Here is a 27,722-nt window from a genome sequence, read left to right as displayed (position 1 = left end):
GCAGAAGCGACTCTCATCGCTGAAGACGACACGTCTCCATTTGTCCCTCCATTCACGCCTGTCGCGACACCACTGGAGGCGGGCTGCACGATGTTGGGGCGTGAGCGGAAGACGGCCTAACGGTGTGCGGGACCGTAGCCCAGCTTCATGGAGACGGTTGCGAATGGTCCTCGCCGATACCCCAGGAGCAACAGTGTCCCTAATTTGCTGGGAAGTGGCGGTGCGGTCCCCTACGGCACTGCGTAGGATCGTACGGTCTCGGCGTGCATCCGTGCGTCGCTGCGGTCCGGTCCCAGGTCGACGGGCACGTGCACCTTCCGCCGACCACTGGCGACAACATCGATGTACTGTGGAGACCTCACGCCCCACGTGTTGAGCAATTCGGCGGTACGTCCACCCGGCCTCCCGCATGCCCACTATACGCCCTCGCTCAAAGTCCGTCAACTGCACATACGGTTCACGTCCACGCTGTCGCGGCATGCTACCAGTGTTAAAGACTGCGATGGAGCTCCGTATGCCACGGCAAACTGGCTGACACTGACGGCGGCGGTGCACAAATGCTGCGCAGCTAGCGCCATTCGACGGCCAACACCGCGGTTCCTGGTGTGTCCGCTGTGCCGTGCGTGTGATCATTGCTTGTACAGCCCTCTGGCAGTGTCCGGAGCAAGTATGGTGGGTCTGACACACCGGTGTCAATGTGTTCTTTTTTTCATTTCCAGGAGTCTATTTTGCAAAGAGAATGTGCAGTTCCACAACTCTTTCCTTCTCTGCATCAAATCATTTCTGAGAGCTACTGCGTTTCCAATTGAATTTTAGAAATGTGTGAAGTGTAACGGCTGCCAAATATTTTCTGTTGGTTGCACTCCGCAGCTATTATAAATTTAACAAACGACGTCATGTAACAGCGTAGGCTTCAGCTTTATTCAGTAACCGGCTGGTTTCGATGAAAGACTTTTTTTCCAGCGCAGCTTGGGTTAACAGAAATAGTTCATAGAAGTACAGTGAGGTCAACACAGGAGCACAATTTACGTTTCGCGGCCTTAATTCTTGCATTCTTTCCACTTGCCAGTACCATTGTAATTTCCTTTTTCGCAGTAGTCGTGGATCCGTGCGAAACTTTCGCTATTTCAAAGTTTTGCGTAATGACAGCATTTAGAATAAGTGTTGTCTTTCGGATAAAATAATAACAGTATTTGGAATATGCGTTGCCGTTGAGATAACGAGTGAATGGAGAGAAAACATCTTTGAAAGAGAACCGAACGACAGAGAAGATATATATATATAATGACAGATCGTCGCCGGCCGCGGTGGTCTAGCGGTTCAGGCGCTCAGTCCGGAACCGCGCGACTGCTGCCGTCGCAGGTTCGAATCCTGCCTCGGGCATGGATGTGTGTGGTGTCCTTAGGGTAGTTAGGTTTAAGTAGTTCTAAGTTCTAGGGGACTGATCACCACAAATGTTAAGTCCCATAGTGCTCTGAGCCATTTGAACCATTTTTTGACAGATCGTCCCTTGAGCAAAGTAAAGGAAAAAAATGATCTTCAGGGACGTTTTCCTGGCTCTTTCACTCGATATGTGTCGATCACCCACGACCATCTTCTAAACGTAACTATGTTTAAGAAGTGTGGCACTCAGACTACAGCTTCAGAGTATATTTTTCCGCTCATCAAGTTTATTGTAAGTAACCCATTCCCTTAGAACTACTTAAATCTAACTAAGGACACCACACCCGAGGCAGGGTTCGAACCTGCGACCGTAGCGGTCACGCGGTTACAGACTGAAGCGCCTAGAACCGCACGGCCACACCGGGCGGCTAACCCACTAGAGTTCAAAAGGAACGGCTATGTACATAGTTGCAATAACAGAAGGGAAAATGCCTTCCATTACTCTATATTAAGGTTGTTTTGAGCACAAGAAGTGGTGAGCAATTTTTGTCGCAGCATTCTTCATTACTGTTGTTGTTGTGGTCTTCAGTCCTTAGACTGGTTTGATTCAGCTCTCCATGCTATTCTATCCTGTTCAAGCTTCTTCATCTCCCAGTACCTATTGCAGCCTACATCCTTCTGAATCTGCTTAGTGTATTCATCTCTTGGTCTCCCTCTACGATTTTTACCCTCCACGCTGTTCTCCAATGCTAAATTGGCGATCCCCTGATGCCTCAGAACATGTTCTACCAACCGATCCCTTCTTCTAGTCAAGTTGTGCCACGAACTTGTCTTCTCCCCAATCCTATTCAATACTTCCTCATTAGTTATGTGATCTACTCATCTAATCTTCAGCATTCTTCTGTAGCACCACATTTCGAAAGCTTCTACTCTCTTCTTGTCCAAACTATTTATCGTCCATGTTTCACTTCCATGCATGGCTACACTCCATACATTCTTCATATGCGACAAAAATTTATGTTAAGTTATCAGTGATATAAAATGTCTGACAGGCAGAAAAAGGCAAAATCGAAAACAGACTGAGAAAGTTTCTCCTTGACAGCTACTTCTGTTCCGTCGAACAATTTCTGTTATTGGAAACTGGGAAAGCTAGGAAATGCTCAGCATGAACCGTATTTACAAATTTATTTGCAATTTGGAAGCGAGTCGTTCCACATCATTTGACGCGCGAAATGATCCATGGAACAAGAAACTAACTATAACTCATCTGTAATGTAATCAGACGTTTCAATACATTTGCCCCATGGGAGGTCGATTCTTTAACTAATTGGTCGGGGTGGGAGGAAGTTGTGAGGTTTCTGATAATTACGTAGTGCCTGTTATTCCACAGCCTCGGTAGTAATAAGAGGACGCACCGATGGAGCTTTTTCTCCAGGGGAACCACAAAATACTACGTTAACGACGGCCATCCATCACCTAGAGGCGCCAGTCAAAGTTCATTCAGGCCAGAAATTCCTAGAATCCGCTCTTCGAAAATGCTTAAAAAAAAAAAAAACACCGCTTCTCCTGTCCCCGCCTTGCCACTGTACAAGTGTAGACCACGCCCCCTCTTTCATTCGGGGGGGATTCCCCGGCACCGCCCACCTGCGCTCGTAGCCACAGCTGTGGGCGTGGCTTTTGGGCACCACCAGCCCCCGTGACCACGCCCCCTTTTCTCGGCGGTGACCTAGTAACCCAGCAGACACGCCCCCGGCACTGTACTCCATTGGCCGCACCTCCCCTAGCTGCAGCACCCGCACCCCACGCCTCTCAGCTCCTCCGCCCCCGCAAATCGCCACCCACCCGTCATCCCCCCCCACCCCCGCCCCCTCCCCCGGGACGTAATCTCTGATGGGGCGGAACGCAAATTACCCTGTTTGCCCGCTCTGGCATCGGGGCGCGGGACCCGCCGGTGGTAAACAACGGTATTGAAGGCGCGGCGCTGCCGCCGCCGTAGACCGAGGCCGTCTCGATTTCTCCTTCCGGATTTCTGCGTTCGGCTTCCTTTCCTTCTGATGCCGTCTCGGGCAACAGTCTCCTTCCGTCTCTCTGCCTCCCAGGACAACTTCCCGCGAAACAGAGCGAAAATACGAACTTTCATCATACTGGGATAGCTGTGGGCGGACAAGTTCTGTTAATCGGTACAAAGAAGAAACCAGTCCAGAGTTACAAGATTCTCAATATTTTTTTGTATTTTGTCATTCTTTCGCTGACTAGTTTCGGGCTGGGACCCATTTTCAAACAATCTTAACACAATAAAAGATGGTGTTTCCTGAAATTTAGAAGCAGTGTCAAAAAAATCTGTATGCGCCCTTACCGTTCGTGTGCACATTTTTGGCATGGTTTTTGCATTTTCGGAAATAACATTTTTGATTATGTTACGATTATCTGAAAATGGCTCCCGGCCCGAAGCTAGTCATCGAATGAATGACAAAAAAAACTGAAAATTGTTACTTCCGATTTTCTTTTTATTTTCATTTTTTATTTTTTTTATTTTTTTTATTTTTTAATTTCATTTTTTATTTTTATTTTTTTATTTTTTGTTGTTGTTGAGAGGTAGAATAATTATGAAAGGTATAACATTCTCTCCTGTCGACGTTGGTTGGTTCGTTGAAAAAAAAAAATGGTTCAAATGGCTCTAAGCACTAAGGGACTTAACATCAGAGGTCATCGGTCCCCTAGATTTAGAACTACTTAAACTTAACTAACCTAAGGACATCACACACATCCATGCCCTAGGCAAGATTCGAACCTGCGACCGTAGCAGCAGCGCAGCGCGCTTGCAGACTGAAGCGCCTAGAGCCGCTCGGCCACAGCGGCCGGCGTTGGTCGCTTGATTTGGGGGGAGGGGACGAAACAGCGAGGTCATCGGTCACATCGAATTAGGGAAGGAAGTCGGCCGTACCCTTTCGAAGGAACCATCCCGGCATCTGCCCGAAGCTTTTTAGGAAAATCGCGGAATGCCTAAATCAGGATGGCCGGACGCGGGTTTGAGCCGTTGTCTTCCCGATTGCGAGTACATTGTGATAATTTGAAATACGTCAGGCAGTGATTGTTTGATTCTGGAAAACGAGGTCACGCGAAACAGGGTCCCGTCTGTTCGAAAAACTTGCGGGGACGCCGGCCGCGTGTTGTTTTCGACAGCTGCTGACTTCTTTCATCAGATACGTAGACGATACTTTCGTTCTTCAGGGTATTTTAGTTCCGTCGTTGAAACTGCAAAAAATGCGTTTTTCATTATTGCCGTAATAGCATCATCAGTGGTCTGTCATTAAGTTATTTACATTTTGATTTGAAGGAAGACTGAAAAACAGTTCCATAATACTATGCTGGTTTTTCCTTACTGAGTAAAAACCAACATGTTGCAACCGAACTGTTTTTCAGTCTTTACTAGTAAGTAGAAACCAACATATTGTTAGCGAACTATTTTTCGATCTTAAGGCAAATCAAAATGTAACTAATTTAATTTTAATTTTTTACTACGTAAAAACCAACATATTGTTACCGAAATGTTTTTCGATCTGAAAACAAATGGCCGGTCGCTGTGGCCGAGCGGTTCTAGGCGCTTCAGTCCGGAACCACGCGGCTGCTACGGTCACAGGTTCGAATCCTGCCTCGGGCATGGGTGTGTGTGATGTCCATACCCTTACGTTAGTTAGGTTCAAGTAGTTCTAAGTCTAGGGGACTGATGACCTCAGATGTTATGTCCCATACTGCTTAGAGCCATTTGACCCATTACAACAAATCAAAATGTAAATAACTTAATTCGAAACCACTTTTTCTATCTTTACCAGCAAGTAGAAACCAACATATTGTTACCGAACTGTTTTTCGATCTTAAAACAAACCAAAACATAAATAATTTAATTCGTGAGCACTGACGATCCTTTACCTGAGTAAAGCGAAACGCGGCGGGTGAAGAAAAAACACTCAACGATAGAACGAAAATACCCTCAAGAATTTTAAAGCAACTACGGACAACATGGCCACACAAGTGAAGATACTTTTGTTGTTTGCCGTTAAGGCAGTGAAGTTTTTTTACAACACCTGAATCCATTCCACCCAAATATTTGTTTCACAATGGAGGGAGAGAAAACGGTGGTTGTCTTCCCTGCGGTTGATGTGTTGGTCAGGAAGAAGGTGGTTGGTACGTTGCGAAATGCCAGCTATAGGATACTGATCCTGAATTGTATCTGCAGTCTGACATTGTCACCACATGGCTCAATGTGAACTCCGTACCTTGGTTCATCTCATTTAGGACGTTGAGAGTTTGCCAGCTGAGTTCGCCCATCTCGAAGTCACCTTTCCTCAGCAAGGATATAGTGTATGATAGATCTGACGTGCGGTGTCCTATCGACCAACGGGTACCGGGTGAATGATAATAAGACAGAGGTGCGGCTTATATCATGTAGCAGGTAGCATTTCCAGTGGGTTCCGTCGTATTTTGCGGAAATACGCACATCAAAAAAGTTTTACATCACCTCGGTTCCGAGATTTACAGAACCTGTACAGAAAATTGGAATAGGGACCAACATAAACATCAATTCCGCCCATTTTATTGCTCATGAAAACCACACATTGCATGTTGTACCACCATACAGCGAGATCTTCAAAAGTGGTGGTCCAGATTGCTGTACACATCGGTACCTCTAATACCCAGTAGCACGTCCTCTTGCATTGATGCATGCCTGTATTCCTCGTGGCATACTCTTCATAATTTCATCAGAATGTCCCACTCCTCAACGGCGATTCGGCGTAGATCCCTCAGAGTGGTTGGTGGGTCACGTCGTCCATAAACATACATGTTCGATATGGTTCATGTCTGTAGAACATGCTGGCTATTCTTGTCGAGCGATGTTGTTATTCTGAAGGAAGTCATTCACAAGATGTGCACGATGGGGGCGCGAATTGCCGTCCATGAAGACGAATGCCTCGCCAATATGCTGCCGATATGGTTGCACTATCTAGTCGGAGGTGGCATTCACGTGTCGTACAGCCGTTACGGCGCCTTCCACGACCACCAGCGGCGTACGTCGGCCCCACATAATCTACATGACTACTCCGCAATTCACATTTAAGTGCTTGGCAGAGGGTTCATCGAACCACAATCATACTATCTCTCTACTATTCCACTCCCGAACAGCGAGCGGGAAAAACGAACACCGAAACCTTTCTGTTCGAGCTCTGATTTCTCGTATTTTATTTTGATGATCATTCCTACCTATGTAGGTTGGGCTCAACAAAATATTTTCGCATTCGGAAGAGAAAGTTGGTGACTGAAATTTCGTAAAAAGGTCTCGCCGCGACGAAAAACGTCTATGCTGTAATGACTTCCATCCCAACTCGTGTATCATATCTGCCACACTCTCTCCCCTATAACGTGATAATACAAAACGAGTTGCCCTTTCTTGCACCCTTTCGATGTCCTCCGTCAATCCCACCTGGTAAGGATCCCACACCGCGCAGTAATATTCTAACAGAGGACGAACGAGTGTAGAGTAAGCTGTCTCTTTAGTGGACTTGTTGCATCTTCTAAGTGTCCTGCCAATGAAACGCAACCTTTGGCTCGCCTTCCCGACAATATTATCTATGTGGTCCTTCCAACTGAAGTTGTTCGTAATTTTAACACCCAGGTAATTAGTTGAATTGACAGCCTTGAGAATTGTACTATTTATCGAGTAATCGAATTCCATCGGATTTCTTTTGGAACTCATGTGGATCACATCACGCTTTTCGTTATTTAGCATCAACTGCCACCTGACACACCATCAGCAATCTTTTCTAAATCGCTTTGCAACTGATACTGGTCTTCGGGTGACCTTACTAGACGGTAAATTACAGCATCATCTGCGAACAGTCTAAGTGAACTGCTCAGATTGTCACCCAGGTCATTTGTATAGATCAGGAACAGCAGAGGTCCCAGGACGCTTCCCTGGGGAACACCTGATATCACTTCAGTTTTACTCGATGATTTGCCGTCTATTACTACGAACTGCCACCTTCCTGACAGGAAATCACGAATCCAGTCGCACAACTGAGACGATATCCCATAGCTCCGCAGCTTGATTAGAAGTCGCTTGTGAGGAACGGTGTCAAAAGCTTTCCGGAAATCTAGAACATCCCAAAACACCAGGGAACCTCCACCTTGCTGCACTCGCTGGGCAGTGTGTCGAAGGCGTTCGGCCTCACCAGGTTGCCTCCAAATACGTCTCCGACGATTGTCTAATTAAAGCATATGCGACAATTGTGAGTGAAGAGAACGTGATCCCAGTCCTGAGCGGTCCATTTGGAATGTTGTCGGTCCCATCTGTACCGCGCTGCATCGTGTCGTGGTTGCAGAGATGGAGCTCGCCATGGACGTCGGGAGTGAAGTTGCGCGTCATGCAGCCTATTGTGCACAGTTTGAGTTGTAACACGACGTCCTGTGGCTGCACGAAAAACATTATTCAACATGGTGGCGTTGCTGTCAGGGTTCCTCCGTAGGTAGCGGTCATCCACTGCAGTAGTAGCCCTTGGGCGGCCTGAGCGAGGCATGCCATCGACAGTTCCTGTCTCTCTGTATCTCCTCCATGTCCGAACAACATCGCTTCGGTTCACTCCGAGATGCGTGGACACTTCCCCTGTTGAGAGCCCTTCCTGGCACAAAGTAACAATGCGGTATTGAGCGTCTAGCCATGATTGAACCACAGACAACACGAGCCGTGTACCTCCTTCCTGGTGGAATCACTGGAGCTGATCTTCTGTCGGACCGCCTCCGTCTAACAGGCGCTGCTCATGCCTCATTGTTTACATCCTTGGACGGGTTTGGTGACATCTCTGAACAGTCAATGCGACTGCGTCTGTGATACAGTATCCACAGTCAACGTCTATCGTCAGGAGTTCTGGGAACCATGGCGAAGCCAAACTTTTTTTTAAAGTACGAAGTGCGTTTTTCGACCACGACCAAAAATCAGGGGGATTCCAGGATCTGCAAAGGATGATTTTGATTCGTGTAAGGCGGGTGTCTGCGGTTATTCCTTGCAGTTGTCGCGAATCATTTATTGGTCACATTATGAGGACGGTGGAGAGCCGATGTGGTAAGCAGAAGCGGCATACGTGCTTACAACAAAAATGGGTCAAATGCCTCTGAGCACTATGGGACTTCACATCTGTGGTCATCAGTCGCCTAGAACAGTTCTAATTAAACCTAACTAACCTAAAGACGTCACACACATCCATGCCCGAGGCAGGATTCCAACCTGCGATCGTAGCGGTCGCGCGGTTCCAGACTGTTGCGCCTAGAACCGCTCGGCCACCCCGGCCGGCGCTTACAACACTGCAGAACATTATGTTGGCACCGGTTATCCTATGGAATATCACAAGACGGAGACTACAGCTATTGGAATAGTGCTATTAGAGGAGCTGTTGAAATTAAATTAGCAAGTGATGTTATAAATAGAGATGGTGGTTTTTGCTTTAAATTATGCCTTGGATTTTGCTCTCACCCTAGTCAAACTACAGACTTCCTCACCCATTCGTAATTCAAATTCATTATCCATAACTTCTTTCATAGTCATCTTCGGTTGTGTTGTGCCGCAACTGTTTAGTGTATGTGTGTCAACTATTTAGTGTATGTGTGTCTGTGTGTGCGTGTGTAAAAACTGACATATTACCAACTGCAAGTATACAACCTCAGTAACATTCTGTATTGTAATAAAATTATAAACAGCCGACCAGTTGCAATGGATAAAGAAATTCTTTACCTAGGTTTCGACAAATATAAATTTATCTTCTTCAGAAGGTAACAATTTTACATTAGTAAGGACTAATGTGCCATCGCCGTTTCTACAATTGTCGGCATAGATCCATGTGTCAAAAATAAAATATAGCCCTAGAATTGGGGTATATCACGTTAATAAACTCCTGGAAATGGAAAAAAGAACACATTGACACCGGTGTCTCAGACACACCATACTTGCTCCGGACACTGCCAGAGGGCTGTACAAGCAATGATCACACGCACGGCACAGCGGACACACCAGGAACCGCGGTGTACGCCGTCGAATGGCGCTAGCTGCGCAGCATTTGTGCACCGCCGCCGTCAGTGTCAGCCAGTTTGCCGTGGCATACAGAGCTCCATCGCAGTCGAGGGGACACTGAATAGTGCACGGTACATCCAAACCGTCATCGAACCCATCGTTCTACCATTCCTAGACCGGCAAGGGAACTTGCTGTTCCAACAGGACAATGCACGTCCGCATGTGTCCCGTGCCACCCAACGTGCTCTAGAAGGTGTAAGTCAACTACCCTGGCCAGCAAGATCTCCGGATCTGTCCCCCATTGAGCATGTTTGGGACTATATGAAGCGTCGTCTCACGCGGTCTGCACGTCCAGCACGAACGCTGGTCCAACTGAGGCGCCAGGTGGAAATGGCGTGGCAAGCCGGTCCACAGGACTACATCCAGCATCTCTACGATCGTCTCCATGGGAGAATAGCAGCCTGCATTGCTGCGAAAGGTGGATATACACTGTACTAGTGCCGACATTGTGCATGCTCTGTTGCCTGTGTCTATGTGCCTGTGGTTCTGTCAGTGTGATCATGGGATGTATCTGACCCCACGAATGTATCAATAAAGTTTCCCCTTCCTGGGACAATGAATTCACGGTGTTCTTATTTCAATTTCCAGGAGTGTATAAAATAGCTCATCGATCTTGCAGAGCTCACAACCGTGCTCACAACCGATACCTGATAAACCCTAATTCTAGTGCTATGTTATATCTTTGACACACGGATCTATGCTGACAATTATAAAAATGGTGATGGTACATTAGTCCTTACTAATGTAAAGTTGTTACCTTCTGAAGGAGACAAATTTATATTTGTGGAAACCAAGGTAAAGAATTTCTTTATCCATTGCAACTGGTCAAGTGTTCATAATTTATTGCGTGAAACCGTTGCTGTTGTGCAGCTATGTGTAAAATATTTTGTATTGTGATTTATGACGTTATAGGTCGCTTAGATGTGTAAATATATTTTTACATCTTGAGATGTGTTTAATCCACAAAAATCTTCGTACAAATAAACAAGCATAACTAGGCACATCGAACATCATTAGGTCATTTAACATTTCAGTGAATGTACATCTATAGTCACATTGTAAAAGACTTAAATTACAAAATTCAAATGGCTCTGAGCACTATGGGACTTAACAACTGAGGTCATGAGTCCCCTAGAACTTAGAACTACTTAAACCTAACTAACCTAAGAACATCACACACATCCATGCCCGAGGCAGGACTCGAACTTGCGACCGTAGCGGTCGCGCGGTTCCAGACTGTAGCGCCTAGAACCGGTCGGCCACACCGGCCGGCAATTAAATTACATTTCGTTCCGCTTTGTTATATAGGGATATAGTAGAGAGGGTGTATGAGGGCGGAAGAAAAATATAGGGGAAGTGGGAGAGTAACAGGGTACTCTGCATCTACGTACCTTTTCTGGGGCCAGTCCAGTAAAACTAGTGATTTAAAAAAAAAGTTGCCAAGAATGAATAATAAAGTTAAAACTAATGATGAACAGAATGATGATGAAGTACATTTTACGAAAGCATGTATGATTAATAGAAAAAATACGACGCAAAGGTCATCACTACAAGATATTAGAATCGTTGTCCCTGTATAAAAAGAGTGCAACCAATTGGAAACTGTTAAATATGATGCTATAGTAAAATACAATGATATACGTATAGATTTATTTCCGTATTTGCAGTACCATACAGCAGACTTGGCGTGTACACTCATGCTCATAAATTAAGGATAATGGTGATACACGGTGAAATAACGGTTTGGTGGGCGGTTTGCGGGTTTAAATCACCTCGGGGTATGACCGTGGGGTGCATTTGACCTGCAGTCGTCGCACGGTGGCGCTGGCAGCAGTCCACATAGGCAGAGGTGTGTTGGTGCATGTCACGGTACGGAGCAGCGAGTAAGTGTGCAGACGTTTTCAGACGTGCTAATGGTGACTGTGTGGTGAAAATGACTCAGAGGAGACATATAGATGACGTTATGAGGGGTGGAATAATAGGGCGACTGGAGGCTGGTTATACACAGCAGGTCGTAGCACAGGCCATCCGTGTGCAACAGAGTGTGATCTCAAGATTATGGCAACGATTCCAGCAGACAGGAAACGTGTCCAGGCGCTACAGTACGGGACGTCCACAGTGTACAACACCACAAGGAGACAGGTATCTCACCATCAGTGCCCGCAGACGACAACAGAATACTGCAGGTAGCCTCGCTCGGGACCTTACCGCAGCCACTGGAACAGCTGTCTCCAGACTCACAGTCTACAGACGACTGAACAGACACGGTTTATTCGCCCGGAGACCTGCAAGGTGCATTCCACTGACTCCTGGTCACAGGAGAGCCCGTAAAGCCTGGTGTCGAGAACACACTACATGGTCATTGGAACAGTGGTGCCAGGTTATGTTCACAGACGAGTCCAGGTACAGTCTGAACAGTGATTCTCGCCGGGTTTTCATCTGGCGTGAACCAGGCACCAGATACCAACCCCCAATGTCCTTGAAAGGGACCTGTATGGAGGTCATGGTCTGATGGTGTGGGGTGGGATTATGATTGGCGCACGTACACCCCTGCATGTCTTCGACAGAGGAACTGTAACAGGTCAGGTGTATCGGGACGTCATTTTGCACCAGTATGTCCGCCTTTTCAGGGGTGCAGTGGGTCCCACCTTCCTCCTGATGGATGATAACGCACGGCCCCACCGAGCTGCCATCGTGGAGAAGTACCTCGGAACAGAAGATATCATGCAAATGGAGTGGCCTGCCTGTTCTCCAGACCTAAACCCCTTCGAGCACGTTTGGGATGCTCTCAGTTGACGTACCGCTGCACGTCTTCAAACCCCTACGGCACTTCAGGAGCTCCGACAGGCACTGGTGCAAGAATGGGAGGCTATACCCCAGCAGCTGCTCGACAACCTGATCCAGAGTATGCCAACTCATTGTGCGGCCTGTGTACTTGTGCGTGGTGATCATATCCCACATTGATTTCGGTCCAAATGGCTCTGAGCACTATGGGACTTAACTTCTGAGGTCATCAGTCCCCTATAACTTAGCACTTCTTAAACCTAACCAACCTAAGGACATCACACACATCCATGCCCCAGGCAGGATTCGAACCTGTGACCGTAGCGACCGCGCGGTTCCAGACTGGAGCGCCTAGAACCGCTCGGCCACTCAGGACGACATATTGATTTCGGGACACATGCGCAGGAAACAGTGGCGTTTTGTGTGTTTCGCGACGGATTTCTCAACTTATCACCAATACTTATATATGTGTGTCGTGTGTGTTCCCGATGTGCCTATGCTGTTAGCGCCAGTTTCGTGTAGTGCCACGTTGTGTGGCACCACATCCTGCAATTATCCTTAATGTATGAGCATGAGAGTAGTTTTTGAACAGCTTATCGTCGTGCAGCACCTACAAGGCGAAAAATCATATTATTACCCCTACTCCAAATTTGGAGCTGTTCCTCTACATATCTAGCGAATACACCGGAAGCTGCATAACGCCAGAAGACGGCAGCGAAATGCAGGAGGATGCGTCAGGAAGTCACGGAACCTACCAGAGCTTACAGCGATGTCTGTAGCGGAATAACATCTGCACTGATGTTGGTTGCGACAGGTGGTGGGTTAATGGTTCAAATGGCTCTGAGCACTATGGGACTCAACTGCTGTGGTCATTAGTCCCCTAGAACTTAGAACTACTTAAACCTAACTAACCTAAGGACATCACACACATCCATGCCCGAGGCAGGATTCGAACCTGCGACCGTAGCAGTCACACGGTTCCGGACTGCGCGCCTAGAACCGCGAGACCACCGCGGCCGGCTGGTGGGTTAATCAGCTGGCTTCTCAACATAGTGTCCGCTCCCATACACCGCTGAGACAGCCGTTGTTCCGGTTAAAGCTATTGCCGCACGTTCTGATCTCACCAGCATCTTTTTCTCTGGTGCATCCCCTCATTCGATACTGAGTTTAGAATCAACCTGATGAAATCTAACCGAGTTGTATAAAGTTCGCTAACGGCCTTACTGCAGTGGTAACACCGGTTCCAGTCAGATGATCGAAATTAAGCGATGTCGGGCTGGGCTAGCACTTGGATGGGTCACCATCCGATCAGCCGAGCGGGGGTGCACTCAGCCCTCGTGAGGCAAACTGAGGAGCTACTTGGCTGAGAAGTAGCGGCTCCGGTCTCGTAAACTGACACACGGCCGGGAGAGCGGTGTGCTGACCACGTGACCCTCCATATCCGCATCCAGTGACGCCTGTAGGCTGAGGACGACACGGCGGCCGGTCGGTACCGTTCGGTCCGCCAGGGCCTGTGGACGGAGTTTACCTTACGTTATAGTGTTAGGTTGCATTTACCATTATTAAGACTCAGCTACGTTTCCTACGTCGTAATTTCGCAATTTTTGTGCCTTACGAGCAGGAGATGTTAAACGCGACTCGATCAGAGCGAAATAGAGTCCGATAATGGTGCTTTAGCGTGTCGGTACAGTGTCAGTACAACGGGCAAAGTTCGGCTGTGGTTTTTGGGTGTTTCAGTTAGTAGTGGGGCAGCGGCGGAGCACAGGTTCGCCGTGGGCAGGGAATCCGTACCAGCGCGTGGCAGTTACGGCGAGTGGTCGATAGCTGCAGGCGCCCCTATCGATACAACCGCTGCTCCTTTGCCCTCCTATGCTACAACCGCCCGTCGGATACACACGAAGAGCCGATTTATGCTCGAGAACGGGAATTGTTTTTGTCATCAGTATTCTTAGTGGTTTGACGCGGCCTGCCACGAAGTCCTTTCTTCTCTCACCTCATAGGAGAACTTGCACCCTACGTACTCAGTTATTCGTTTCATGTTTTTTTTCCAATCTTTGTATTCTTCTACATTTTTAATGTGCGAACCCCTATCCCGTTGGCCGGCCGGCGTGGCCGTGCGGTTCTAGGCGCTTCATTCTGGAACCGCGGGACCGCTACGGTCGCAGGTTCGAATCCTGCCTCGGGCATGGATGTGTGCGATGTCCTTAGGCTAGTTAGGTTTAAGTAGTTCTACGTTCTAGGGGACTGATGACCATAGATGTTAAGTCCCATGGTGCTCAGAGCCATTTGAACCATTTTTGAACCCTATCTCGTTGTCTGTCGAACTTTCGTCTGTGACAAAATAACGTCAGATCTGAATCACTAATAACTTCGAGAGTAATATGGCATAAACAATGGTTGTGCCCACAACGGATACATCATGTCTGTACGTGTTCTGTATATGACGTCATCATGGAGGTGTAAGCGCAAACACTGAATGTTACGAATTAGCTTCGTACAAAATCATAAACTGGTATAGCTATTCGCGTTAAATAGTGGAGAGTAGAGTTTGACGTCATTGGCCTGCAGGCCCCTTACGGGGCAGGTCCGGCCGCCTTGCTGCAGGTCTTACTACATCCGACGCAACACCGGGCGACCTGTGCGCCGGATGGGAATGAAATGATGATGAAGACAACACAACACCCAGTCACTGAGCGGAGAAAATCGCCTACCCAACCGGGAATCGAACCCGGGTCCGTAGGACGGCAATCCGTCACGCTGACCACTCAGCTATCGGGACAGACAGTAGAGTTATAAACTACTGTAAACTACCATAAGTAAGAGCAGGCAACAGTAGTTTCTGTAGCAGCTTAGATCGGTTAATATCGTACCTGTATTACCTGTACGTTAGGTGTGTTGCATACCTGTCAGGCATTAACTCACAACGATCGCTTTCTGAATGTATGTGAGCAGTAAAAACCAAAAGCGTAAAAACCAAAAGCGGTGAAATGTTTAGAAACTGAGTGAGGATATATAAAAGGCTAACGTCCCAATGTAGACAGTGTAGACAAGTGTAATGTGCTGCGATTACATAGAAACATAGATCCCTTATCATTTAGCTACAAAATAGCAGGTCAGCAACTGGAAGCAGTTAATTCCATAAATAAACTGGGAGTACGCATTAGGAGTGATTTAAAATGGAATGATCTTATAAAGTTGATCGTCGGTAAAGCAGATGCCAGACTGAGATTCATTGGAAGAATCCTAAGGAAATACAATCCGAAAACAAAGGACGTAGGTTACAGTACGCTTGTTCGCCCACTGCTAGAATACTGCTCAGCAGTGTGGGATCCGTACCAGATAGGGTTGATAGAAGAGATAGACAAGATCCAACGGAGAGCAGCGCGCTTCGTTACAGGATCATTTAGTAATCGCGAAAGCCTTACGGAGATGACAGATAAACTCCAGTGGAAGACTCTGCAGGAGAGACGCTCAGTAGCTCGGTACGGGCTTTTGTGAAGTTTCGAGAACATACCTTCACCGAAGAGTCAATCCGTATATTGCTCCCTCCTAAGTATATCTCGCGAAGAGACCATGAGGATAAAATCAGAGATTAGAGCCCACACAGAAGCATACCGACAATCCTTCTTCCCACGAACAATACGAGACTGGAATAGGAGAACCGATAGAGATACTCAAGGTACCCTCCGCCACACACCGTCAGGAGGCTTGTGGAGTATGGATGTAGATGTAGAAACTCACAAACTGGTATAGTGTGGAAACGCATTTAACTAGGACATGCATTCCGGTTAAATAGTGGAGAGTAGAGTTATAAACTACTGTAAACTATCACAAGGAAGCGCAGGCTACAATAGATTCTGTAGCAGCTTGGATCGGTTAATATCGTACCTGTATTACCTGTACGTTAGGTGTGTTGCATAGCTGTCAGGCATTAACTCACAACGATCGCTTTCTGAATGTATGTGAGCAGTGACTTGTTAAATTTCCCTAAAAACCAGAAGCGGTGAACTGTTTAGAAACTGAGTGAGGATATATAAAAGACTAACGTCCCAATGTAGATAGTGTAGATAAGTGTAATGTGCTGCGAATACAAAGAAAGGTAGATCCCTTATCATTTAGCTTCAAAATAGCAGGTCAGCAACTGGAAGCAGTTAATTCCATAAATTATCTGGGAGTACGCATTAGGAGTGATTTAAAATGGAATGATCATATAAAGTTGATTGTCGGTAAAGCAGATGCCAGACTGAGATTCATTGGAAGAATCCTAAGGAAATGCAATCCGAAAACAAAGGAAGTAGGTTACAGTACGCTTGTTCGCCCACTGCTAGAATACTGCTCAGCAGTGTGGGATCCGTACCAGATAGGGTTGATAGAAGAGATAGAGAAGATTCAACGGAGAGCAACGCACCTCGTTACAGGATCATTTAGTAATCGCGAAAGCCTTACGGAGATGACAGATAAACTCCAGTGGAAGACTCTGCAGGAGAGACGCTCAGTAGCTCGGTACGGGCTTTTGTGAAGTTTCGAGAACATACCTTCACCGAAGAGTCAATCCGTATATTGCTCCCTCCTAAGTATATCTCGCGAAGAGACCATGAGGATAAAATCAGAGATTAGAGCCCACACAGAAGCATACCGACAATCCTTCTTTCCACGAACAATACGAGACTGGAATAGGAGAACCGATAGAGATACTCAAGGTACCCTCCGCCACACACCGTCCGGAGGCTTGTGGAGTATGGATGTAGATGTAGAAACTCACAAACTGGTATAGTGTGGAAACGCATTTAACTAGGACATGCATCCGGTTAAATAGTGGAGAGTAGAGTTATAAACTACTGTAAACTATCACAAGGAAGCGCAGGCTACAATAGATTCTGTAGCAGCTTGGATCGGTTAATATCGTACCTGTATTACATGTACGTTAGGTGTGTTGCATACCTGTCAGGCATTAACCCACAACGATCGCTTTCTGAATGTATGTGACCAGTGACTTGTTAAATTTCCCTAAAAACCAGAAGCGGTGAACTGTTTAGAAACTGAGTGGGGATATATAAAAGGCTAACGTCCCAATGTAGATAGTGTAGATAAGTGTAATGTGCTGCGGATACAAAGAAAGGTAGATCCCTTATCATTTAGCTTCAAAATAGCAGGTCAGCAACTGGAAGCAGTTAATTACATAAATTATCTGGGAGTACGCATTAGGAGTGATTTAAAATGGAATGATCATATAAAGTTGATCGTCGGTAAAGCAGATGCCAGACTGAGATTCATTGGAAGAATCCTAAGGAAATGCAATCCGAAAAAAAAGGACGTAGGTTACAGTACGCTTCTTCGCCCACTGCTTGAATACTGCTCAGCAGTGTGGGATCCGTAACATATAGGATTGATAGAAGAGATAGAGAAGATCCAACAGAGAGCAACGCACCTCGTTACAGGATCATTCAGTAATCGCGAAAGCCTTACGGAGATGATAGATAAACTCCAGTGGAAGACTCTGCAGGAGAGACGCTCAGTAGCTCGGTACGGGCTTTTGTTAAAGTTTCGAGAACATACTTTCACCGAAGAGTCAAGCAATATGTTGCTCCCTCCTACGTATATCTCGCGAAGAGACCGTGAGGATAAAATCAGAGAGATTATAGACCACACAGAAGCATACCGACAATCCTTCTTTCGACGAACAATACGAGACTGGAATAGGAGAACCGATAGAGGTACTCAAGGTACCCTCCGCCACACACCGTCACGTGGCTTGTGGAGTATGGATGTACATGTAGAACATATCGGACGTTTGTGTTCGAAATACATATCCTCCTGTCTGTTGTTTGAAAGTAAACACTGTAGCAAAACTGAAACTGTCTATGTTTAACTCATGTTTTATTGGAAAACTGTTGCTTTTCAATGTGAAACACAGAGATGCAGTAAAAGAGAAGAAAACAATAAGGATTTATCATATAGCGCTGAGAAAACGCAGTTTCCTGAACAGACAGGCAAAACACATACATCGAAAAAAGTTCCCACAACTCGTGGAGATACCGTTGACTGTCGATATTGTATCACAGATACACTGTTCAGAAATGTCACCAAAGGCGTAATCAACCGTGCACGGGCAGCGCCTATTAGTCGGAGGGAGTCCAACAGCAGATCAGTTCCACCAGTTAGGAGGCACTCGGCTTCTAATCAGGAAAATTGGCGCAACTCGGGGACTGAGAACCTGCATTTTGCGAGCGAGAAGTCCCTTCACACTCATCGGGTGACCGTGGTGTGCAACGCCCAGTCACGGGTAACCAGTGCGATGTTCCCTGATGACACGGTGAATACCGAACGGTACGTGAAGGTTTTAGAGGGTGATTTCATCCCCACTATCCAAAGAGACCCTGATTTCGAAGTGGTTCATGCAAGACGGAACTCGACCCCATCGAGCAGGAGAGTGTTCGATGTCCTGAAGGAGCGCACTTTGGGGGCCGGATTCTGGCTGTAGGGTACCCAGAGGCATGGGCATCGATTGGTCGCCATATTCTACGGATGCGAACTCATGCGACTCGTTTTTGTGGGGCTGTAATGAAGACAGGGTGTACGGCAATAACCCGCTGAGCTGAAAAAACCGTTCAGGATGTCGGTAGCGTCGGCGTTCCGACACCCCAGCGGGTCATGCAGAAACCAGCCATTCGTCTGCGTGACATCATGATGGCACGTGTATCCGAAGACCAGTATCAGTTGCAAAGCGATTTAGAAAAGATTGCTGTATGGTGTGTCAGGTGGCAGTTGACGCTAAATAACGAAAAGTGTGAGGTGATCCACGCGAGTTCCAAAAGAAATCCGTTGGAATTCGATTACTCGATAAATAGTACAATTCTCAAGGCTGTCAATTCAACTAAGTACCTGGGTGTTAAAATTACGAACAACTTCAGTTGGAAGGACCACATAGATAATATTGTCGGGAAGGCGAGCCAAAGGTTGCGTTTCATTGGCAGGACACTTAGAAGATGCAACAAGTCGACTAAAGAGACAGCTTACACTACACTCGTTCGTCCTCTGTTAGAATATTGCTGCGCGGTGTGGGATCCTTACCAGGTGGGATTGACGGAGGACATCGAAAGGGTGCAAAAAAAGGGCAGCTCGTTTTGTATTATCACGTTATAGGGGAGAGAGTGTGGTAGATATGATACACGAGTTGGGATGGAAGTCATTACAGCATAGACGTTTTTCGTCGCGGCGAGACCTTTTTACGAAATTTCAGTCACCAACTTTCTCTTCCGAATGCGAAAATATTTTGTTGAGCCCAACCTACATAGGTAGGAATGATCATCAAAATAAAATAAGAGAAATCATAGCTCGAACAGAAAGGTTTAGGTGTTCCTTTTTCCCGCTCGCTGTTAGGGAGTGGAATAGTAGAGAGATAGTATGATTGTGGTTCGATGAACCCTCTGCCAAGCACTTAAATGTGAATTGCAGAGTAGTCATGTAGATGTAGATGTCATAACCTAAATCCGAATATCTGCAGTGACGTTTACGTGTTGAATGAAGTGTTGTTGTTGTGGTCTTCAGTCCTGAGACTGGTTTGATGCAGCTCTCCATGCAACCCTATCCTGTGCAAGTTTCTTCATCTCCCATTACCTACTGCAACCTACATTCTTCTGAATCTGTTTAGTGTATTCATCTCTTGGTCTCCCTCTACGGTTTTTACCCTCCACGCTGCCCTCCAATGCTAAATTTGTAATCCCTTGATGCCTGAGAACATGACCTACCAACCAGTCCCTTCTTCTAATCCAGTTGTGCCACAAACTCCTCCTCAGTTCTATTCAGTACCTCCTCATTAGTTATGTGATCAACCCATCTAATCTTCAGCATTCCTCTGTAGCACCGCATTTCGAAAGCTTCTATTCTCTTCTTATCTAAACTATTTATCGTCCATGTTTCACTTCCATACATGGCTACAATCCATACAAATACTTTCAGAAACAACTTCCTGCCATTTAAGTCTATAGTCGATGTTAACAAATTTTTCCTCTTCAAAAACGCTTTCCTTGCCATTGCCATTCCACATTTTATATCCTCTCTGCTTCGACCATCATCAGTTAATTTGCTCTCCAAATAGCAAAACTCCTTTACTACTTTAAGTGTCTCATCTCCTAATCTAATTCACTCGGCATCACTCGACTTAATTCTACTACATTCCATTATCCTCGTTTTGATTTTGTTGATGTTCATCTTATATCCTCCTTTCAAGACACTGTCCATTCCGCTCAACTGCTCTTCCAAGTCCTTTGCTGTCTCTGACAGTATTACAATGTCATCGGCAAACGTCACAGTTTTTATTTCTTTTCCATGGATTTTAATACCTACTCCGAATGTTTCTTTGTTTCCATTACTGCTTGCTCAATATACAGATTGAATAACAGGCTACAACCCCCTCTCACTCCCTTCCCAACCACTGCTTCCCTTTCATGCCTCTCGACTCTTATAACTGCCATCTGGTTTCTGTACAAATTGTAAATAGCCTTTCGCTCCCTGTATTTTACTCCTGCCACCTTCAGAATTTGAAAGAGAGTATTCCAGTCAACATTGTCAAAAGCTTTCTCTAAGTCTACAAATGCTAGAAACGTAGGTTTGCCTTTCCTTAATCTTTCTTCTAAAATAAGTCGTAGGGTCAGTATTGCCTTACGTGTTCAAACATTTCTACGGAATCCAAACTGATCTTCCCCGAGGTCGGCTCCTACCAGTTTTTCCATTCGTCTGTAAAAAAATGGTTCAAACGGCTCTGAGCACTATGGGACTTAACATCTTAGGTCATCAGTCCCCTAGAACTTAGAACTACTTAAACCTAACTAACCTAAGGACATCACACACATCCATGACCGAGGCAGGATTCGAAACTGCGACCGTAGCAGTCGCGCTGTTCCAGACTGCAGCGCCTACAACCGCACGGCCATCGCGGCCGGCTCGTCTGTAAGGAATTCGCGTTAGTATTTTGCAGCTGTGACTTATTAAACTGGTAGTACGGTAATTTTCACATCTGTCAACACCTGCATTCTTTGGGATTGGAATTATTATACTCTTCTTGAAGTCTTGTCTCATGCATCTTGCTCAGCAGATGGTAGAGTTTTTGTCCTCTCCCGCCATCATCATTTAACCATATTAGGGCTGTAAACGCTAAACTGCTGTGATCACGTTAGTTTATTTCCACTGAGGTCCCACACCAACTTAGATCATCTTTGAAAGTAGTGTCTTCTCGTGTTTGGTACGTGGATGATGTCAGCCATTTCGCGTTATTGACATTAGATCGCGCAGGCATAATAAGGGGCAGAGTTGGGCAATTGATTAGCAGTTTTACTTAGGAAACTTTGTAACATAGAAGTTTTTTATTTTAAATCTACAATAAATATTTAAGCAGGAACATAGTTCGTCATTTAGTAGGATTAGTTGCCTTCATCATCCATTTATGTTTGGATTATAATTTATAGAATTAAGAGATCTTAAGATCTGCTTCAGGGGTTAGTCAGACAGGGCCAAATCATCATTTTAGCGTTTATTAATTTCAGCTGCTAATTTTTTTTAACAGTATTTGAAGACAGCATAGTGATATAGCACTTCAGTGAGCTCAGTCCACCACATGTATTGGTGTTCTAGGAATTCGCCATTGCTCAAGGCAGAACCTTATTTCCATAACTGTATATTTGAAGGCAAACTTCGAAAGGTGATCTTCAACCATGAGTCACATGCAGTTTCAAAAATGTTGGGACGGGAAGACAACTGAAACTTCCTGGCAGATTAAAACTGTGTACCGGAATGAGACTCGAACTCGGGACCTTTGCCTTTCGCGGGCAGGTGCTCTACCATCTGAGCTACCCAAGCACGACGAGGTACTGGCAGAAGTAAAGCTGTGAGGCAGGGCCGTGAGTCGTGCTTCGGTAGCTCAGATGGTAGAGCAGTTTCCCGCGAAAGGCAAAGGTCCCGAGTTCGAGTCTCGGTCCGGCACACAGTTTTAATCTGCCAGGAAGTTTCATATCAGCGCACACTCCGCTGCAGAGTGAAAATCTCATTCTGGAAACATCCCCCAGGCTGTGGCTAAGCCATGTCTCCGCAATATCCTTTCTTCCAGGAGTGCTAGTTCTGCAAGGTTCGCAGGAGAGCTTCTGTAAAGTTTGGAAGGTAGGAGACGAGGTACTGGCAGAAGTAAAGCTGTGAGGACGGGGCGTGAGTCGTGCTTGGGTAGCTCAGTTGGTAGAGCACTTGCCCGCGGAAGGCAAAGGTCCCGAGTTCGAGTCTCGGTCCGGCACACAGTTTTAATCTGCCAGGAAGTTTCATATCAGCGCACACTCCGCTGCAGAGTGAAAATCTCATTCCGGAAACATCCCCCAGGCTGTGGCTAAGCCATGTCTCCGCAATATCCTTTCTTTCAGGAGTGCTAGTTCTGCACGGTTCGCAGGAGAGGTAGGAGACGAGGTACTGGCAAAAGTAAAAAGCTGTGAGGACGGGGCGTGAGTCGTGCTCGGGTAGCTCAGTTGGTAGAGCACTTGCCCGCGAAAGGCAAAGGTCCCGAGTTCGAGTCCCGGTCGGGCTCACAGTTTTAATCTGCCAGGAAGTTTCATATCAGCGCACACTCCGCTGCAGAGTGAAAATCTCATTCTGGAAACATCCCCCAGGCTGTGGCTGAGCCATGTCTCCGCAATATCCTTTCTTTCAGGAGTGCTAGTTCTGCAAGGTTCGCAGGAGAGGTAGGAGACGAGGTACTGGCAGAAGTAAAAATCTGTGAGGACGGGGCGTGAGTCGTGCTTGGGTAGCTCAGATGGTAGACCACTTGCCCGCGAAAGGCAAAGGTCCCGATTTCGAGTCTCGGTGCGGCACACAGTTTTAATCTGCCAGGAAGTTTCATATCAGCGCACACTCCGCTGCAGAGTGAAAATCTCATTCCGGAAACATCCCCCAGGCTGTGGCTAAGCCATGTCTCCGCAATATCCTTTCTTTCAGGAGTGCTACTTCTGCAAGGTTCGCATGAGAGGTAGGAGACGAGGTACTGGCAGAAGTAAAAAGCTGTGAGGACGGGGCGTGAGTCGTGCTTGGGTAGCTCAGTTGGTAGAGCACTTGCCCGCGGAAGGCAAAGGTCCCGAGTTCGAGTCTCGGTCCGGCACACAGTTTTAATCTGCCAGGAAGTTTCATATCAGCGCACACTCCGCTGCAGAGTGAAAAATCTCATTCTGGGAGGACAACTGTTGATCCCAGGTTTTTACCGGAAACAGGCTCGTCTTTTGCTATGTACGGCAAGGTTAGTCACTACTCCGGGTCCCTTCTGGCTGCTGACGATGTGGACCGCAGGCGGCGCTTGAAACGGTGATCGGGACTGCCCAGCCACCACCACTAACACAGGGTCGCCACATTTCGTCACGCCCCCCCTCCCCCCCCCCCCCCCCCCCCGCCCGCGTTATGTCAGCGTACAGCGGCGAAACCCGCGTCCTGGCGTGATGTCAGAGACGCATTCGAGTCGCTCATCCGCCCTTCACGTCAAGTCCCGGACTTTAGAGTGGGGGGAAAAAAAATGAACAAATGAAAGGAAAGGGGGGGGCGGAATTAGCGCGCTGAGACAGCTGCTCGCAGATTGGCAATCTATGTGCAAAAGCGGCACGTGGGAGTGGCTGAGCGACGTGCAGGAGTCGCGGGGGTCGGTCGCAGGATTATATGCTGGGCGCCCACACGCCGCGGTCGACCGCGGTAATCGATTACTATCGACCGCTGTGCGCGTGGCAGGTGCGGAGGAGGCTGTGGGACCAGTGCAGACGACAACAGGGTGTGGGAATGTTGGTCAGTTGGAGGCCGTGAGCAGTACTCGACCATGAGATTGCTGTAGCAGCAAGGTATTGGATATACCTTCAGGGTGACGTACATAGGGAGGTTACCATAGTGGCGAGGTCGTGGATATATCCGCTGCGTGACTTGCATAGGCGAAGAGCGCCGTCGTTCGTCCACCACACACACACACACACACACACATTGTAGAAGCGATGGAGGTCAGCGCGAGTTGTATGTACAGTGTTCCCATGGCGATGCCGTGTGTTCGCGTGTAGTTTGTCTTCAAATGGGTCTGAGCGCTATGGGGCTTTACATATGAGGTCATCAGTCCCCTAGAACTTAGAACTACGTAAACCTAACCAACCTAAGGACATCACACACATCCATGCCCGAGGCAGGATTCGAACCTGCGACCGTAAGAGCAGCTCGGTTTCGGACTGAAGCGCCCAGTACCGCTCGGCCACAGCGGCCGGCTATCTATCTTCCATAGAATGATGCATTCACTTGTGTTCTGTACTGAGCGAAACATAGGAGCAAGCATCTGCATTCGCCTAGACAAGCGAAAACAACCTACAACTTTTTTTTTTTTTTTTTTGGACTGATTTGGCCAAGAAAGTCGTCGACTAAAACAGAAGTAATATCCGGCGTTCCCCAAGGAAGTGTTATAGGCCCTCTGTTATTCCTGATCTACATTAATGACATAGGAGACAATCTGAGTAGCCCTCTTAGATTGTTTGCAGATGTTGCTGTGATTTGGCACCTTGTAAAGTCACCAGATGACCAAAATTAATTGTGAAATAATTTAGATATGATATATGTATGGTGCGAAAAGTGGCAATTGACCCTGAATAAAATGGTTCTAATGGCTCTGAGCACTATGGGACTTAACATCTGTGGTCATCAGTCCCCTAGAACTTAGAACTACTTAAACCTAACTAACCTAAGGACATGACACACATCCATGCCCGAGGCAGGATTCGAACCTGCCACCGTAGCAGTCGCGCGGCTCCGGACTGAGCGCCTAGAACCGCGAGACCACCGCGGCCGGCATCCCTGAATAAAGGAAAGTGTCAAGTTATTCACATGAGTACTAAAAAAAATTAAAAAAAAAACAGCTAAATTTAGATTACGCAGTAAGTCACACAAAATCAACTAAATACTTGGGGATTACAATTACAAACAACCTATATTGGAACGATCACATAGATAACACTGTGGGTAGAGCAAAGCAAAGACTGCGATTCATTGACAAAACACTTAGAAGGTGCAAGAGGTCTACTAAAGAGACTGCTCACGCCACGCTTGTCCGCCCTATTCTGGAGTACTGCTGTGCGGTGTGGGATCCGCATGAGTTGGTCTGACACATGACATCGAAGAAGTACAAAGAAGGGCGGCTCGTTTTGTATTATCGCGAAATAGGGGAGAAAGTGTCAAACACATGACACGAGAGAACTGAAGTGGCAACCGTTAAAATAATGGCATTTTTCGTTGCGACAGGAACTGCTCATGAAATTTCAATCAGCAGTTTTCTCCTCCGATTGCGAAAAACATTCTATTGCCACCCACCTACATAGGGAGAAGAAATGATTATCACGATAAAATAAGAGAAATCAGGGCTCGCACAGAAAAATTTAATTGTTCGTTTGCCGATCAGAGTGGCCGAGTGGTTCTAGGTGCTACAGTCTGAAACCGCGAGACGGCTACGTTCGCAGGTTCGAATCGTGCCTCGGGCATGGATGTGTGTGATGTCCTTAGGTTAGTTAGGTTTAAGTAGGGCACTGATGACCTCAGAAGTTAAGTCCCATAGTGCTCAGAGCCATTTGAACCATTAAGTGATCGTTATCCCGCCGTGCCCTTCGAGAGTGGAACGGTAGAGAGTCAGCTTGAAGGTGGTTCATTGATCCCTCTGCGAGGCAGTTTACTGTGAATAGCAGAGAAATCACGTAAGTGTAGACGAAGATTAAGTATTCTCATTGTTCATTTCGTAATAAAACTCATCAATACGATTTGTTTGAGTGTTGTCTAGCGATCCGAGTAGGCAGGCTTGCCCGACCGCACATATTTGACGTCAAGGGAGGATTTTAAAAAAATGGCTCTGAGCACTATGGGAAGTTAAGTCCCATAGTGCTCAGAGCCATCTGTAGCAGCTGAACTTATTCAATGGCAAGGCTGTTGATCAGTTGGTTACTGTGAGTACAAATCCACGCAATTTATTTGTTGCCAAGATTGTTAAAGTGTCTGTGTCGTGATTCAATCACTAGCTACGTATTTGAGCTAAATTGATGGTTCAGATGGCTCTGAGCACTATGGGACTTAACATCTGAGGTCATCAGTCCCCTAGAACTTAGAACTACTTAAACCTAACTAACCTGAGGACAACACACACATCCATGCCCGAGGCAGGATTCGAACCTGCGACCAAAGCAGTCGCTCGGTTCCAGACTGTAGCGCCTAGAACCAAGGGTGGATTCGACAGTGAGAGATTCGGGGCAGATATTAGGCGAGTGCGGCGACGACTGAGGTACGGTTAACTGGGCCGGAGGCAGCGTGCCGGAGATTAATAGCCGTGTTTACAGCACCCTCCGCCCCACACCCGGTCTCCGCTGACTAATTGCGGGAGCTACCCGGGCGAGCGTGTTTGCTAACGTGCCACCGTCTTGGCGAATCACTGCAAGTGTTTGTGGCTGATTAGTTGCTGCCGGGTGAAGCTGGTTGAGAATACACGAGTGCTGCTCAGATGGAGAGACGAAAGCTATGGGTAAAAGGAATAAATGGTGCGGTTTACCAGTACGTGAGTAGCGGTAGTTTCAGTGGTGGCAGAGGTCCACTTCCACCATACCTTGTATACTATGTGATCAAAAGTAACCGGACACCTGGCTGAAAATGACTTTAAAAATGGTCCAAATGGCTCTGAGCACTATGGGACGTAACTTCTGAGGTCGGCAGTCGGCTAGAACTTAGAACTACTTAAACCTAACTAACCTAAGGCCATCACATACACCCATGCCCGAGGCAGGATTCGAACCTGCTACCGTAGCGGTCGCGCGGTTCCAGACTGTAGCGCCTGGAACCGCTCAGCCACACCGGTCGGCAAAATGACTTAAAAGTTCGTGGCGCCATCCATCGGTAATGCTGGAATTGAGTACGGTGTTGGCCCAGCCTTAGCTCTGAAGACAGCTTAGACCATCGCTAGTATACGCTCAACCAGGTACTGGAAGGTTTCTTGGGGAATGGCAGCGCATTCTTCACGGAGTGCTGCATTGTCCGGATACTTCTGATCAGATAGTGTATACTGCTCGTTTTGTGTCTGAAATGGCTCTAAGCACTATGGGACCTAACATCTTAGGTCATCAGTCCCCGAGACTTGTTGTTGCAGCTCTCCATGCTACTCTATCCTGTGCAAGCTTCTTCATCTCCCAGTAACTACTTCAGCCTACATCCTTCTGAATCTGCTTAGTGTAGTCATCTCTTGGTCTCCCTCTACGATTTTCACCCTCCACGCTGCCCTCCAATACTAAATTGGCACCGAGCGAGGTGGCGCAGTGGTTAGCACACTGGACTCGCATTCGGAAGGACGACGATTCAATCCCGCGTCCGGCCATCCTGATTTAGGTTTTCCGTGATTTCCCTAAATCGCTATAGGTAAATGCTG

General features: G+C 46.9%; 1 protein-coding gene and 2 non-coding genes across 3 annotated transcripts in view; all 3 read left to right on the top strand.

Moving 5' to 3' along the window:
• Nucleotides 1-27,722, top strand: part of LOC126295216 (growth factor receptor-bound protein 14-like) — an 857,388-nt gene that overhangs the window by 599,066 nt on the left and 230,600 nt on the right. The gene's annotated exons all lie outside the window — the stretch shown is intronic.
• On the top strand, nucleotides 22,489-22,563 carry Trnap-cgg (transfer RNA proline (anticodon CGG)). The gene has a single exon. It is a non-coding gene; the product is annotated as a tRNA-Pro (tRNA).
• On the top strand, nucleotides 23,341-23,415 carry Trnap-cgg (transfer RNA proline (anticodon CGG)). Its single transcript has one exon. It is a non-coding gene; the product is annotated as a tRNA-Pro (tRNA).

Source organism: Schistocerca gregaria, chromosome 11 (assembly GCF_023897955.1).
Source record: "Schistocerca gregaria isolate iqSchGreg1 chromosome 11, iqSchGreg1.2, whole genome shotgun sequence".
Lineage (NCBI taxonomy): Eukaryota > Metazoa > Arthropoda > Insecta > Orthoptera > Acrididae > Schistocerca > Schistocerca gregaria.
This window is presented reverse-complemented; position numbering and strand designations above follow the sequence as displayed.